General features: G+C 34.1%; 1 protein-coding gene across 1 annotated transcript in view; it reads left to right on the forward strand.

Moving 5' to 3' along the window:
- Positions 1-10,792: 10,792 nt before the first annotated feature.
- Positions 10,793-18,651, forward strand: part of LOC138934661 (serine proteinase stubble) — a 49,471-nt gene continuing 41,612 nt past the window's right edge. The window contains exon 1 of the mRNA XM_070298640.1: positions 10,793-11,090. The gene's annotated coding sequence lies outside the window, so the exon portion shown is untranslated. The remainder of the gene's footprint in view (positions 11,091-18,651) is intronic.

The raw sequence follows: 18,651 nt of genomic DNA on the forward strand, positions 1-18,651 counted from the left end.
CAATTTTTTTTTCTTATTTCTCTTGGATATCTTTATATATTTTCAAAGTTTATCCATCAAATTTAAAGCGTTCTGCATATATGTAGCAACGCATTTCAATATTACAAATACATTGCACCGTAACATTACTGTAATATTACATTGTAATATTTCTAAGGGCGGACATTTCAACGTTGCCGCAGACTTGCAGTAACATTGCAGAAACATTTCGCAATATCCATGCAATATTACAATGTTTCAATGCAAGGTCTATGCAAGGTTTCTGCAATCTTTCGGTGCTGTATGGGTAATAGCAATTTTTTATTATAAAAATACGAAAAGAGATAACGAGATGCTATCGTTTCTCATTTCTTGTGTCTTGATACGAATAAAAGTTAGCTTCTAATTTTCGAATTTTATCGCGCTAGATTTTGTTTTTACGAAAGTTTAGCTTCCGTGATTTGAAAAATTATGAATTATTCGTGTTACAATGACAAGTAAATTTATTTCTTAAATTTTATATCGACGAAAACACTGGCACAATATTATTTTATTTGATATAAACATTATACATTCATTCGCGATAAAAAAAAGAAACATTGATTATTTTTTGCGTTAACATTTCAAAATCAGTTGACGGAGCTGCCTATTCTTTCCTAAGAAAAAAGTGTCCCTCGGCAAGTAATGAGATTGCGATAGAAACGGGGAATATATGGACAGTCCCTCTTTCTCTCTCTCTTTGCGCATGCGTACATTGTTAGTTTCCGTGGTTCAAATAATAAATAAAAAATAAATTGAATAGTTCAGATCGTAGACATATATGAATGGATGGAGCATTGCCAATTCCCTCCTAAGAAAAACGTGATATTTATTATTTGAACCATGAAAACTAACAATGTACGCATATACGCAAAGAGAAAAAGAATGCCTGTACATTCTCTGTTTCTGTCGCAATTCTATTACTTGTCCAGGCACAATATATTCGCAACTATATGTCTATGGTTGACATACTGCTTCTCAATATTTGAGATAGAGAGAGAGAGAGAGAGAGAGAGAGAGAAACAAAGGATAAAGAATAACAGAAAAACGGACGGGCTACCCATCGAAACACATTCGCGGAATCGTAAAAGTCATGGAATCATTAAAGTCACGGAAAGCCGTTTAAAGACATTCATAAACCCAGAAATACAAGGATTGTCTCCCGGTGATCGCGGCCAAATTCCTCTTTGCTGTCATCAAAATTGGCTATAAAGCTGTCGGTATAAGTATACCGGCGATCTCTCGCTCTGATATACAGGGTGGACCATTTTAATCAATTCATGCGAATATCACGAAAATTGAGTCTGATAGACAAAAATGTTTCCAACAAAAGTTGCATAGTTTCGAGAGGGCCATATGATGAAAATATGGACTTGACCTTGAGTGACCTTTTTAAGACCAGGTCAATGTGATCAATGTTTTCTTAAATGGAACCCCCCCATTTTTTATTGCATATTCTTATGCAGCTTATCTTGAGAGCTTTTCAAAACACTATAATAAAATATTCTTTCATTAAGCATTTTTCGAGTTAAGTCATATATTAATCTGATATATTTTGATATAAAAAATAAAATATCTCGTAAAATATTTAGTTTTCGATAATCTTACTGTAATACTTTTGTGTACAGAATAATGAGACAAAACAATTAGTGTAAAAAAAACAATTATTTTTAAAAATACATAAAAATACATAAAAAAAAATTATTTTTAAAAATACATTGTAAATAATTACATATTTTTTCTTAAAAACAATTATTTTTTTACACTAATTGATTTGTCTCATTATTCTGTACATAAAAGTATTACAGTAAGATTATCAAAAACTAAATATTTTACGACATATTTTAATTTTTGTATCAAAATATGTCAAATTAAAGTATAAAATAACTCAAAAAGTACTTAATAAAAAAATACTTTATTATACTGTTTTTAAAAGCTCCCGAGGTAAGCTACAAGAATATGTAATAAAAGATAGGGAATTTTATTTAAAAAAGTAATATTGAACTCCGTATGGCCTTGGAACGTTTACTCAAGGTCAAACTAATGACACCATCTTATTTCCCTCTTCAAACCAAACAACTTTTGTCTGAAACGTTTTTCTATATCTTTCATATTTTTCGAGATATTTGCCTGGGGCGATTAAAATAAAATACCCTGTATATACAGGGTGGAGCATTTATATTGAGACACCTAAATATCTAAAAAAATAAAGCAAGGTAGAAAGAAATGTTTCAGATAAAAGTTGTTCGGTTTTAAGAGTCATAAGATAGTGCTATTAGTTTGACCTTGAGTGGAGGCGCGTCGGAGATTTCAATGTCAATTTTGTTTTATTTTCTTTACACCAATTGATATCTCTCATTTTTTGAGTTTAAAATGTTAAGGTAACATTATTGCAAAATAAATAATTTTATGAGATATTTCATAGTTTATGTAAACTTATGTCGAAGTAAAGTATAATAAAATAAAATAAAGTATAAAATATCTCGTAAATTATCAAACTTTTGGCCATCATACCTCTATAACTTTTTATGCAGAATATTGCAAGGAATCGATTTATGTAAAAAAATTGTGGTGTTTCCAATTAAAGAAACAAGATTGACATTGAAATCTCCGAAGCGCCTCCACCCAAGGTCAAACTAATGGCACCATCTTATGAATACCCCTTAGAACCGAATAACTTTTGTCTGAAGCATTTCTTTCTATCTTGCTTTATTTTTTAAATATTTAGGTGTCTCAATATAAATGCCCCACCCTGTACACACACACATCACACACGCAAGCGCGCACGCACGGACGCACGCACATATATATACAGAGGGTGAGTTTTTTAAATTAAAACACCTAAATATCTCGAAAACAACGCATTTTTGAAAAGAAAGTTTGAAACAAAAGTTGTTTGGTTTTGGCAGATATAACAGCATTATTTATTTCTGATTCGATGGATGTTTTCAAGGTTACTTCAAAGTCAACTTTATTTTTTTTAATAAAACTCCATTTTTTATTCTATATTCTTATAACTCTTCTTGAGACCTTTTCAAAATATAGCAAATATAATAACAAAGTATTTTTTCATTTAGTTATTTTCGAGTAATTTTATCTTAATCTGATATTTTGATATAAAAAATAAGGTATCTCGTATAATATTTAGTTTTCGATAATCTTACCGTGATACTTTTATGTACAGAATAATGAGACAAATCAATTGGTATAAAAAAAACAAAAAAAATTGTTTAAAAAAATACGTTGTAAATAAGTATATACTTTTTCTTAAAAACAATCATTTTCTTTATATCAATTGATTTGTTTCATTATTCTGTATATAAAAGTATTACGATATTATCGAGAATTAATCGTAAATATTTTAGCAGATATTTTATTTTTGATATCAAAACATGTCAGATTATGATATAACAACTCGAAAAATACTTAATGAAAAGATACTTTATTATAGTGTTTTGAAAAGGTCTTAAGAAGGGTTATAAGAATATACAATAAAAAATAGATAGTTTTGTTAAAAAAGAATAAAATTGACCTTAAAATAATCTTAAAAACATCCACCGAATCAGAAATCAATAATGCTATTATGTTTGTCTCCCAAAAGCAAACAACGTTTGTTTTAAACTTTCTTATCAAAAATGCGTTGTTTTCGAGATATTTAGGTATCTTAATTTAAAAAACTCTATATTATATACAATATATATACATACATACGTACATGCGTGCGTGTATATGTATAAGCCTGTACTGGTTAATTAGAAACGATGGATAAGGGTAACGCGCTGAAAATGGTATTATGCGTCAGCGGTACGTTGCGAGGGAGAGGATGAGAGAAGAAAGGGAGGAGCAAAGAAAAGAGCCCCCGTTTTTCAACAGAGCTCCTTATTGGAGAAAAATAAAGAATGTGCGCGATTGTGTCTCGTATAGAGTGTATTATTATGCAGGGTCGACGACCCGCTATTATTTTCGTTCGCCGTTCGTCAAAAGTGTGTATATCTCGGGCGATGGAAATCTGTTTTTGCAAGAGTGTGCATCGTTAGCGGCACGTCGTGATATTCCGCCGCCGTTGTTAAAAGGAAAAGAAAAAAAAAAAAAGAAAAATTCCTTTCATACCCTTTCTTCAGCGCGCGCGCACGTTGTTGCCTTTCTTATAAACGAGCGGGCAATTAACGAGCCCGATACCAGTCTAACCAGTAATTTTGGGCATTTATCAGTGCGTAGTCAGGGAGTAGCGGAGAAAGGAGGGATAGAAGGGGGAAGAAGGGCGAAGGGGAGCGATAGGGAACCTTTCTAAGTAAGTTTCATCGGCGTGGTGAGACCCGGCTACACACTCGAACTAATCATTCGAGGCGCATGCATCTCCAACGAAGGGTGGGAGAGCAACGGACAGCATCCGAAATGAGGCGATTTTCTCCGGACTCAGAAGAGGGAGGGGAATGTGTATGTGGGTTTTTCTGTGCGTACCGATCGAAGTGAACGAGGGGACCGGGGGGGGGGGGGAGGGTTTGTTTGCATGACAGTTATTCCTCAAAAAATTGCACGTGGTGACTCGTAATGATGTATCGAATATTCCACGAGCGATTATGTTTTTTGCTCGTCGTTCGCCTTAATTAATCGTGTCACCGCGTATAATTATGGGGCAACAGCCCGACAACCCATTTAACACATTCTGGAAAACAAAATCTCGGTTTCATCAGGCATTTATATGTATTTCCAGTCTGAATCGCATAGCATATACGGCGAGAGCCTTTCCTGTTATTTGCCGGGATATCTAGCTCAACACATCTCAACTCGTCTACGTGTGCAATTAGTCGGCATATTTTAATACAAAGATGCACACGCGCGCGCGTTAATTAACGCGAGCGTTTTCACGAGCGGAAGGACTGTTGTCGGCGAAAAGAAGAAAGTACCACGGTACGTTTGTTAAGTTACTTTGGCTACAATTGTCGACTAATTAGCGGAACAAGTGTCTATAGGCGGTTAGACCCTAGTAGAAGTTTCACTTGCGATTAACCACCCTTCGTTTGCGTCTGTCACTCAATTATCCATAATCGTACTTGTCTCTATCGTTAAAAAATTTCATTCTTCTCCCCCAGTGGTGACTTTTATAGGCTATGTAACGCAACGATACAGCTGTAATACCCGTATTCATAGTCCTTCCTTATTTTAAGGACGGAGGAAGCCTCCATGAAGGATTCCTTGAATCTGCAAGGCCACCTTGTTTCATAGATGGACCTCGAGTCTCCCTTTCAGAAGGAAGGAATATTTTAGGGATTTTTAGTGACCGACTGGAGGCAGCACCGTTTTATGCTGCCTGCAACTAATTTCATATAATACATATGAAAACTTTTTCGTATCTTCAAAAAATTCCACGGGATTTTCCCAATCGCGAATGTATCTTTTCGGAATCCGCCACAGAATCCGATTCTTTGGATTTTCGTCTTCAAATCCATCGTCAGAATCATTTAAAAATTCATTGTCCATTATCCCTTTTTCCTTTATACACTTTCAGTTTGAGAGCGCGACAACAAATAACCACAAAACCACAGATTGAAATGTAACGAAACTAACTTTTGGAGGTTATATTTGGTTATATTCTGCGTATCGTCTGCTAAAAAGGTCGCATCCACTCCTCAAGGAAGCTCGTGACCTTCCTTGAGATAAGGGAGCCAATAAGATTCCTTGTTCGGTCAAGGAAAGTTTATGAAACGTGGAACGAGGAACAAGGAATCCTTATTCCTCAAGGACGGACTATGAATACGGGTATTAGTCTCTTCGCATCTGTATTTCCTCTCTTCCATATATTTCATTGATTTTTGATCTTGACCTTTGATCGTTAACTTTGTATATTTTGATAAAATTATTCGAGCATGAAACACGATCTGACCATGATAAAACATGCTTTTTATTGCTATAATAATAATATTTAAAAATAATTTTTATAAAATTTTTAAAATTAAGGTTCTCATTGTTTATAAAAGTAACGAGGAGAATATTATTTCAGGGACTCCTTAACTTGATAGATGTGTTTGATAGATATTTACCGAGAAAAAGAATGCCACAAACCACGATGCGCTCAATACGATTAATAGTTTTCAAGATATTGATGTTTCAAAATTTTAATTTCTTTGGAAAAAATATATTAGATTTCAAAATTTTTTAATGCAACAAATTTCAATTTCTTTTTTTACTAAATATAATTTCAAATATATTGAAATTTCAAAATTTTTGCATAACTCGCTCAGTTGCAACAAATGAACACATATACAATAAAAAATAATAAGTAAAGTAAGAATAATAACTAATAATGGTAATATTTAAAATAAAGATTCACCTCTCGGACATGAGTTGGGTTAGGTTAGTTTTTTATCGTGTTGGGGATGCAGAGGGAGGGCGGAGCTCTTGCCTCGTCTGCATGTTCTATTTTTCTACATATAAATAAATGAAATATGCTAAAAATACATTTTATAAAACATACATGGTGTCAGAAAGTTACAATCAATTATTGTGGCGAAAATATTGCTATAATTGCGACTTTTAAAAATCAATATCCCGAAAACTATGGATCGTAGCGCATTGTAATTTGCGGCATTCTTCTTCTTGATACAAAATTTTATGAAAATGCCCTATTAAATTAAGGGGTTCTGGGAATAATATTCTTGTTAAAGTAATAATTAAAAGTTTGAGAAAATTGATGATGAAAAATGATAAAAGAAAAAATTACTTAAACAAATAGCACAACTTAAGAATGTAAATAATACATAAATAATCCAATAATTTATATATTTGATTTATTTTACTTTATAAGAAATTGCACGATATTTATAATATTTATAGCATATATAATAAAAACAAACAATAAAATTTGTTAATTTACACAAATTGCTTATTCGCATGCTGGCTTTGTTTATTTTTACTCATATATTATTTTAATGCAACTTACATTGCTCATCAAAATCCATGTCTTTCTTCCGTTCTCAAAATATCACATCTTCTTCTTCTTCTCTGATATGGCTGGGAGACTTTCCGAAAGGAATTGTCTATACACCATTAACTAGGTATAGGTATTAGATTAATATATGATAAACTAATATAGGTATAGGATAATATAGGGATAGGATAATATACGATAAACCAATATAGGCATTATATAGGATAATGTGTGAAAACCTCTTTTTGAGTCATATGGGAGGATGGGACCCGAGCGGAATCGAACCTGGAATCCTTTCGAGTACCAGCCTGCGACTCTACGCTCGGCGCCACACATCGCCCCAATATAAGATATCACATCACTATACAAATCACTAATCCGTAATATCCATAGACATACAGAATGGACTAAGCGTTGCGATAGAAAAACGTGCTCGCTGTAGAGAGAGAGGTACTATATGGGAGGCCTATTTTGTCTCTTTTCCTAGCATCGCATTGGTGATTTTGTCTCCCTCTATATAGAAAATCACCAATGAGATGATAGGAAAAACATAGACCTCCCATATAGTATCTCTTTTTATACAGCAAGCGCAGGTTTGTCTACTTCACAATGCTCAATCCAGTCTATATCTATATATCTATGATAGTATTCCTTTCCAATAATTCTATTTCGTTTTATCGAGAGGTAAGATGAAGCCGAATCTTACATCTCGACGAAAGCGAATTTAGTTGCAATGCATGCTTGAGTTTTCCAGAAGATATTATCAAATCGAAATTTAAGAATAAGGTCAAAGATTCCTTAATTGAGATATTCAACTTAAATATAAAGAATAAGGAACGCAATTGTCATCTTGTTAACAACTTTATCATGAATATGATAAACATGATGTACCCATAGATTTTAGCTAATATCCTTCTCGCATCGATTCTCTGAAAAATGATCTTATTGTTGCTCAATCAGTCTAATATAAATCTAGCATAAATAAAACGATGTGCATTAGGCTTAAACAATCTATCATATCGGACAAGATTCATCGAAAAAATCCAGTGAGTGGAAAAAACATAAATTCCAATTTTTACTACTCCGGGATTTTACCCAATAGAATATTTAACTGGCAAAAATTATAAAAATGACTATAATATGTAACATTAAAACATATTTATATAATTTTATGCATAAAAAGATATTTTTGCTTTGATTAATATATCGTACTAATCGCTATAGTTTAAAAACCGTAACCAATATAACAAAAAAAAAATCTTTTTAAATTTAAATTAATATATGTAAAATATATATCTAAAATAAAAACTTTTAGGGATATAAATGTTACTATATCTTATATCATTTTTTAATGTTTAAAGAGAAATGTAATAATAACAAAATTAAACATTATATATATATATATATATATATATATATATATATATATATATATATATATATATACATATATATATACAGATCGCGTTTACCATCCAATGTTTTGTAACAAAAAACAACAAATTTATTTGCGACGTCAATTCCTAATCTATTACGGACTATATATATATATAATCGGTATTTTCCGGAAAAAAAAAAAACTGGCACCCAAACTAGTCTTTTCTATTTATTTTAACATTTTTAATAGAAACGACTAGTTTGTGTGCCAGTTTTTTTTTTTTCGGAAAATTTTTCCGATTTTTCTACTGGCATAGATTTTATCCAAAAAATGTAGAGTTTTGGCAATCCTATATCGAATGATATTCCATAGATATGCCTCGCGATTCAGAAAAACGTGTTGCCGTTTTATTGCTGGCGTTTTCCCCGTTAAGTTAAGGAGGATCGTCCACGGCGAGACTCGCGGAAAACGATTGATGCGGAAGTAGAATGGCGGCCGACAAATACTAACATAAGAGAGAAGACCGGCACAGAGTCGGCCGTCGGCCCCTCGTCGACTGTTCTCTTCAGGAGGACGACCCACTTCGTCCAAAAGCGAGAGGGACGGCGATACACTGGCTGGCAATTACGCGCATATACACCTCTACAGGCGTGTATATACGTAAATACGTTCATTATCTCTCGTCTTACGTCGTCCCCCGTCGCGGTTGACTCCTTTCCGTTCGCGTCGCTGGTTGAACTGATTGCGACGACGAAACGAACGTAAGGAATTCAGCAGCGGTTTTATCGTCATACATGTCGGTAGCACTCGACATCGAAAAAAGTCCTTCAGCATTTCATCATCTAGCGTTTTTTATATATATATGGTATATTATATCGGCGACGTTGATAGTTTTTTCCTTGCTGATTAATCATCCGGCATGCAAGTCGATGCAAATCAGATCTAATAGACGAGTTTCACCAACGGTAGATTTGTAAATAGAAGAGAAACAAAATTTTTTTTCATAAAAAAACAATTTTTTAATGAAAAAGACGACTCGTTTTTTTCAAATTTTTTTTCCGGATATTTAATATCTTTATATTTTGATTACTGCAAATTTAGTTTTCATTATTTTTAACTTTTTAGATAATAGATATATATCCAATTAAAAATTATCCAAATCATGTCGAGCTTGATGTAATTTGCCGCAAAAATCTCATTAATCCATTAAAATTATTTTTCAAAAAAAAAAAAAAAAAAATTAAAATTAAAAGCTTCACTTTTCTTATGTCAACAAAAAATAATCAAGGTTAAAGAGGCAATGAGAGCCAACGCGATCATTATCGTATAACATAAATTTTATTAAATAATATAAAGGAATGTAAACATTCAATAAACGATAAGGACCCTTTTTTGGGACCATCTTCAACATAAAAAAAAATTATATTTGAAAAAATAATTAAAAAAATTTGTTTTTTTTTTTCTAATGAAAAAAAAACTTTTTTCCAACTATTTTTTTCTATTAGAAAAAAAGGTTTTTTACATCAACGGATCGTAGGGACTTTTTTCTTTCAATCGATAATCAATGAGAGAAATAGGATCGCGCGCGTTCTCGTAACAATAAAGAATTTTTTATACGCGGCGCGGATCCGCGAAGATGATAGTGTCGGCACTGAATGGTGTTGAGAATAAAGGGAAAACTCATTTTCACTTTGTTACATAAAATGGCTAAAGAAGCGCACGGTTTCGGAAAAGAAACATCTTCTTATTGTCGCTTAAAAATAAATCTGTTTGCCTTGTTTCAGAGAGGTCTATCATTACGGCAGCATTATCAGCATTAGCCTGTCGTCCACTCCCTCGTCGCTGTAATTACAGTCTAATTTAACGGTAGCCAAAGTGGCACACAAAACTTTCCTTAGGGTACGAGCCCGTATAATGATATCCCAATTTTTCGTTACAAAGTTATATACGCGAGATCGCTAATTGGAGAGAGAAGCAAGGATTTCGGACAAATGTCAAAATCTCTATTCGACGTACTAATTCGCGATTCGAAATCCTACCGCGCGCGTCGTCTCAAAAAATCGTCGCGGCTGTCGAGGAAATTCGTTCCTCTGCGTGGAAATGCGCGTGAAAAATTCACCGTTTCTCTCCTAGGACGAGGAAGATCGTGATGACTCTTTGGTCATCGTTCGTATCCAATCGCCGGATCCGGACTCCCATGCCAAAGATCCATCTCGCGCGGAATCCTGGCGGGAGATGACACGTGGTTGTTGCCGCGGCACAAAGCCGCCTGTCTGTGCGGCGACTCCCTACTACCTTCCTTCTCGGCTTCCTCGTTCACGCTGGACGCAATGAGGCGATCTGCAAAGCGCGACCGGTAGTCGAACCGCGTGCACGCGCGTGGATCTCTCGCGATACGCGCGTATCACGAGAGTATATCGCGTATCATCATCGAGTGCAATCGATTAACCGCGAAAGGTATATACAACGTTTGATCGCGTTATTTTGAAGGGAGCGACTAGTTGGATATCATCGACAAATTCTCCCTTTTTAAGGTATTGCTTATCGCGCGCGATCCATGTGCTTGATGATCGCGATCCGGTAACGCAGTTGCGTCTGATCGTGTCATGTGTATTGCATGCATCAGATCGTCTTCGAACGTGCGTGAATACGACCGCGTGTTCGTAAGAACACGATCAACGGGGAAGATGGGCCGGGAATAACGATCGATTGAATGCCCTACAATACAGACGACTGCCCTGTGAGGAACGATTAGCTTCGAAATTGGTGAGTCGATTCTCGAGATATCGAGTATTCGATATGCGATTGCGCGTCGACGGAGAGTCGAACAATCACAGACTTCTCGGTATATCTAGACTGCTAAAACGACTGTCTTATATTTATATAATGTGACATGGTGAAACAAGGGTAGCCATTTACAATATCATACTGGGTATCATAGAAATTGATATGAATTCGATACGTGTGCCATTCAAACGTCATTCATTCATTTTTTTAAACATATACGTTTAAAATATTTTAAAATAAAAGTAAACTAAAAAATATCAAGCATATATATAATGCACATATAAGAATAAAAATGCCAAGGACTTGTAGTATACTTGGCTGTTCAAGTAGATATTCTAAAGGAAGAAATATCAATTTCTTTCAGTAAGTATACATGTGTATAACCTGTTCCTCCTATTTTTTTTACAACTTTAACCAGACATTTTTCTATCAGATTAAATATAATTTTTAACTTAAACTATATTTTTATTTCTTATTAAATGTGTTATGTATCAAATATTTATAAATCAAAACTTTTATATTAAATATTGCAGCTTTCCCTTAAAAAATAAGTATCGATTGACAGCCTGATTGAATGCAATAAAAAGACAAAATTGGACTCCCAGTAAATATGATACAATCTGTAATAAACATTTTACTGCAAATGATTATTTTCATCGTCCAGAGGCTCAGAAAACATATTTAAAATCAACAGTGATATTTTCTTTGCCCATAAAAATTAACAAAAAAAAACCTAAATATTATATATATATATTGCCCAATTGTAAATGGCTGCTCAGGCTTCATTTGTCACATCGCTAGCTGTTAGCAATCTATATAACATATAGAAGTCTGTGGTTGGAACCACTTATGAATCTCATTGAGAATGTAACAGAAGTGTCGGAACGAATTAAGTTTCAAGTAAATGATAATACTTGGATTTTTTTTATCGGACGTTGTTATAACTTAATGATTATGATAACTCTAATTCCAATTCTCTAGCAAATTACAGGAATTATCTAAAAAAGTAAAAAATGGGACTAATCGACATTCGCTCGCTTATGATGTAAAGACAAGCTTCAAGTAAAATCACTCGTAATTCTTTACAGTGAGTCATGCGATAATCCGATGAAACGTGTAAAAGATTGGAAAGTTTTAATCTCACGGTATCGATAGAAAGTCTCACCGCGCCTGGCGCGAAAGCAATTTTAAGCGTTAATATACTTGCATCCGTGCGGATGAAATTAAGTCTCCGGAATAGACGATCGATCAGTAACGAGCATTATCCGATTTGCTAATACAAGAATTATCGCCGCTTCCAGAAGTAGGCGAGCGCGCTACATTGAAAACAATATAATCAATAGCCGGAGGTTAATATTATTAGAAAGTTTCGATACCATGCGATCGAATTATAATCGAATATGAACTTTTGAACATGAACATCCTTATATGCTCCCCACAGATGCTAATATCTTATTATGCTGTTTTTATCTCTTTTTGCATAGCTCTTATGAAAATTTCTTTATATATTGAAGGAATAAAATCAAAAGTAAGATGCGTGTTTGTTGTAACAATTTTCAAATTTTATAGTTCTGCTCAAAATTTATTGATTTTAATGAAAAAAAAAAAAGATATTAATGCATTATACTCTGGCGAAACTCAATATCCTTTCTTATTAATTTGATACATAAATAAAAATAAATTTTTACTATTAAATATTAATATATTGGATGATTGCATAAGTTCGTGTCCGATTTAAATATAAACTTCAATAGATTATATTTTAGAGATAACACTTTTATTAATCAATTATATAGTCTCCATTCTTTTCTACAATGGTTTTCTAACGATCTATAAGCTTTTCGATTTCATTTTTGAAGAAAGAACTTGGTTTTTCTTGAAAAAAGTTTGTAAGGTGGTTTTCGACAGCTTCCTCGGAATTGAGATTCTTGCCATTTAAACTATTCTGCAAAGACCGGAACAGATAAAAATCTGAAGGCGCAATATCTGGAGAATATGGCGGGTGCTGCAGAATTTCCCATTGCAACTCCTGCAGTTTTCCTGCAGCTTATTCCTTTCAGTCAGGAGATGCGGCACCCACGTATCAAGCTTGGAAATGTATCCAAGCTTTTTTAAATGACGAAAAGCGGTTGAATTATCGATGTTCAGCCTCTCAGCAATATCCTCAGTTGTAATCCTTGGGTTTCTTTCCACTAAGGCATGCCATCATCAATGAATGTCATCATCAATGCCAGAAGGCCGTCCAGAGCGGGGTTGATCCTTCATGTTGAAATCACCATTTCGAAATCTGCCAAACCACTTTTTGACTGTTCGGAGAGCAGGAGCGCGGTCCAAATAAACGCTTCGAATATTTTTTTGTGCAATCCCAACACTCACGCCTTTCCGAAATTCATATAGCATTACATGCCGCAAATGCACCTTTTCGTTCTCCATTTTTAATGATTTCTCTTATGCACAAATGGACTTATCTGAACAATATCTGACGCTAAATTGACATAAGACAACGTCATCTATTCGGTGTAAGCAACAATTATCACACGAAAACAATAGAACTCCGCCATGCAGTAACTTAATGCCATCTATGAAAATCGGGCACGAACTTATGCAATCATCCAATACATAATCGATAATATACGGCGTTCTTTTATTCGCAAAGGGCAGAAATGTCTTGCTTCCGTCTATGTATTTATATGACATTGTTGTCATTTTTTTTTTATAAGTTTTATATTGCATGACATACAGAGATCGAAAAGATGCGCGAAGAATTACAACGTATTTTAGATGCCTTTACGATGTCTTTGATATTTGTTTGGGGTGGCGGAGAAACGGTAGAAGAAAAATACCTGCAAATTGTCTTTAGCCCTCTCTCTCTCTCTCTCTCTCTCTCTCTCTCTCTCTCTCTCTCTTCTCTCTCTCCCACCTCTCTCTTGATCTGCAAACTATGGCAACTGGGGCTACTATTTTTGACAATTTCAAAGATTCGAAGCTTCGAAATTAACTTCGAACCTTCGAAGAATATATTGGTGCTAATGACGAATTCATTCAAGGAACGCTAAAAATATTGTTAATAAAAGGAATTAATTAATATACATGCTTAAAAAATACATTCAATATTAATTATTGCAACATTAAAAATTTTATCCGGATTTTATCATATAATTTTATAAATGTGTACCTCGATAATAATCACGGTCCTATTACTATTATATTAAATTAATAATTGTGTGTGTGTATGTTCTTGATTCTTCGAAGCTTCGAAGGTTTTAGTATCGAAGCTTCGAATGTCGATACCTTTGAAGCAAATCACCAGCCCTACCGCAAACCCTGATAAAGGAATTGTTATCGAGTAGTGGAAGTGTGTATTACTCTAATGAAAAGCGGAAGAAGAATGTACTTCACTTGGAGAAAAATCCTAATGGAGGACGGGAATGGCGGCGGTTTTCTTCGCTGTTTTTGCGATCGCGAATACTAATCGGACGATTAGTTCATCCGGCGGAATCTCCCGTGTGAATTGGGTCAAACGATTCCTTCTTAAAATAACCGCAACCACTTGCCATGATCGAACGCGCCACTTTCACTGATTAATCGCGCGCGCGCGCGCGCTTCCTAAACACGCGCGCTCTACCTCGCTCGTGTCGGCTCAGCCTCTCCGTATATCTTAAGTGCCCTAGTCTTCTTACCCTCTAACGACTGAACTGAAACTAGAAATCCATTCTCCGATCGAGAGAGATTTTATACGAATACCGGAAAATGGATAACTTCTCATTTTGGAACCTTAATTTATTTTCACGCATTTCATTATTTATTACATTGTTTAGAAATAATTATTTTAGCTAATATAAGATCACATAGAATTATCACTCATTGTCAGAACAACTAATCGACGAATAGTAGCGCACCAATTTTTTATGCATTTTTTTAATGTATCTCTTTATCATATTTTGTTTGTAAAATTTACTTTCTAAATTTTGCTTGATTTATTATATTTAAAAAAAATATATATATATATATATTTAATGTGTTTTCTCGTTTTATTATAATATAAAATCGTTAGATCCTTTCGCGAGAATTATGAGATTTTCCATAAATTTTTGAATAATTTAAAAATCACTTTTCGTTGGAACCCATTTAATCGCCAGCAGAAAATTAATAAAAAGTACCTTATGTAACGAATGGAATCTTCATGCTATAATAGGGCTGTCTCACGATCAAATGTGAAAATGTCAAGTCTATAAAAGTGGACTGATTCTCTCGTGATTTCACTTTCGTCGAAAGCCATTGTCATGTTAACGTCGTCGGTAGTAGCGAGATGCAATCAATTATTTCACGTTGCAGTGAATATAGCTTGGAGATGCATTCACTTGCGCGCATCACTATTATTACGTTCTAGTTTCGACGTGCGTGCATGTGTGTGTGTAGCGGTTTGAAACAAATTAGAGCCGCTTTTGTTTGCGATGGATTTGGGTCTCTTTTCTTGAAGCCGAGTCCGTTAGAATGTTTCGCCGTCACGGTCTCTGGGCCATAACAGCAGATCTGTCCTGTATATACCGTCCGACCGAAAAATCAAGGGATAATCGCGCTTCGAAAACTCGAAACGAAACGTGGTATATTAATGTGCCATTTGTATGCGCTTTCTCGAAACGCGAGCGCGAAAGCCACGTCGATTAACAAGCCGCTGTTGCGCATACCGGCTGAATAAACGAGTGCAGAGCATGAGAAATCTGCTGTTATACGCTAATGACGGAATGTTATTTGCTATCGTTTTCACGAGATAAAGCTAATTCACGATGGGTAATCGCGACTTGATTGCATTTCTACCTACGTAGCGCCTTGCTTCTCTACCCGCGAAATTAAACGACCTATTTTAGAGTCATCTTATAGCAATGGTACACAATCGGTAAAAAATAAAGTTTCATATTTGACTTACTTTCGAACGAAACATATCAAGATACTTGCAGAGTTGAAAAATTTATGTTAAATTTAACAGATATCATATGAAAAATTTATGTAAATTTTAAGGGATAAATCCTGTCACTAATAATACAGAGTGTATGTATGTCTATTGTGTAAAATCAAAAATAGGTGCATATTGTGTTATTTTTATACTTTTTCCAGCTGTTTTAATAATTTAACATTTGAATTCAATAAACACAATAGCAATATGTTAAAATAACACATAAATTTTCCAACTGTGTGCTTTACTAATTATTTAATAATTTTTATAATTTATAGTCGTTTGTGACACGTGCTTCATCGTACATAATGCATTTATTGTTAGTATCATCGCTAAAATAGACAAATTTTTACTATTATATACCATACATATACTGTAAACATTAGATAAAGTAATTTCGTGCTGTATATGTGTCTGTTTCTTTGTATCGTTTCTCTTATGTCTGTTAACAGTAGGGCAATTTTGCCAAGGCAGATTTAGCTAACAGAAAATGAGAGGGGATCGTGTCGGATATTTATCGCACTTTAGCATTATATTGTTAGTTGCATCGTCGCACGTGTATAATATACGTATAATGATGCTATAAAATTTTTTTTGCAACGGCCATAATTTTCTGCGATTGCAATTATAAATAAATTGGAATTAATGCGCGTTACCGTAGGCAAGAAGTTCCGTGAAAGCAACTTCATTAGCGACGTACAACGATGCATAAAGCACGCGTGTTTTATACCGTGCTAATTCCATGAAAAACGTTAAACATTCGGATCTATTAATCGCTCATCTCATTATTTCAAGATTCGAAAAAGTTAAGTATCCGATTAAATCACGCGTGCAATAAGCACAAAATATAGCTTTGAAATACATTGACTTGAAAAGATGAAAAATTTAATATTTAATCTGATTATGTAGGGTAAAATCGGGTACTTTTTTGGATTTGTCATCCTACAAAATATCAGAGAGTGAAAAAAATTTTGCTGACTGTTAGTAGTCTTTAGTAGACCTTAATCTATAGAAAAGTGAAGCTAGTTGCTGAAAAAAAAAATATTTGGTTACCAAGGATAACAAGATTTTTTGGCAAATACCCGGTTTTGTTCTACTGGTAGAGTAAAACTGGGTATTTGAGAACATGTAAAACACCGTGCAATTACAAAATCTAGATCTTATTTTAATCAAAATACAATACAAAAATGTATTCTATTGACAAAAATTACAAATAAAAGATATCCTCTTGTTCTACATTGCTGCAGGACTTTCTTATGTAATTTCTTAACTTTAGGCGTTTCAAAACTGTTTTTCCCTTAGTGGTTTCTTTTTTCTGAGTGATAGTTTTCGTTTCCAATTACTTTTTGTAGGAAAACAAAGTCAGAATAACAATTTTTCCTCTTTTCATTACATGAAGTGTGTAAGTACCCGGTTTTGCCTCAACACGAAAAAAATTATAAATACGGCGGCCGTATATTCCGGTGTACAAAGTGATCATAAAAATTAAATATACTCTCGTAATATACTCTCTAATATGTACAGAATACAATATTACATTTACCGAGGCAGATGCTCTGTGCAAAAAAAATCCATAACGACTCAATTGCTGCCCCGATCTTTTGACGATGCCATCCAAGGTCAAGTCAATGACACCATCTTATGTTCCCCTCGAAACCATACAATTTTTGTTCAAAACGTTTATCTCTAAAATGCTTAGTGTTTGCAAGAAAAGGGGTATACGGGTGGTCTAAGACACCCTATATATATGCACCTTTCTCTTTGTGTATTTATATATAATTTAGATAATTAACTTTTTGATAGAGATGATAAACGCGAACTATTTAATTGTGGAATAAAATGCCTCGCGAAGATACAAATGTATGTCAATCGCGCAACTCGACTCGTTAACGCGGTTTCGAGGTGGTCCACTCTGTCTCGACGAAAATCGAGTGCAATAAAATTTAGTGGCCGGAAACATTTACCATTGGGATTACCGGGAAATGGCGTCGCCTTTCATTAATTTTAATATACAGTTTCCTTCGATGCAGTTAATTAAAAGATTGGAATACCACAACTTGGTTGTGGTTTATTTTAATGATCACATTTGTGTAAGATACTTATTTGAGTTTTCTTACAAAATATCGTTTGCATATAAAAAATCAGTAAACTCGCAGAACAAGCTTGTAACGGTATAATATTCGCGGGATAAACACGTTATTGTGCCGATAGGATTAAGCTCAAAGCATGGAAAATGATTAGCGTAACGTCTACTAAATCCTCCGAAACATATAGACGGCGAACGAGAAATGTGTGCCGATTGAAAGTCGATTTCTAGGTTAGGCCCGATCTTTGCCGCGCCTCTTTCGCGAAAATTCAGCTGTAGTATAGCTGTAACATATCGTTCCGTTTGATGTTAATGAACCCTTTCAAATAATAATATAACAAGTATCTATCCACATATCTTATTACGATCAGATTTACATTTCTCGTAGATAATCATTAGAAAAGTGTTCCTTTGCAATTTAGAATTTTACATTTCAAATATTTTAAAGGAGACTAACATTTTTATACATTCCACACGAGAAATTATTATACACAGTTGAA

The sequence above is a fragment of the Polyergus mexicanus genome, unplaced genomic scaffold, assembly GCF_030449975.1.
Source record: "Polyergus mexicanus isolate NDT 795.1 unplaced genomic scaffold, iyPolMexi1.0 SCAF_7, whole genome shotgun sequence".
In the NCBI taxonomy this organism is placed as follows: Eukaryota; Metazoa; Arthropoda; class Insecta; order Hymenoptera; family Formicidae; genus Polyergus; species Polyergus mexicanus.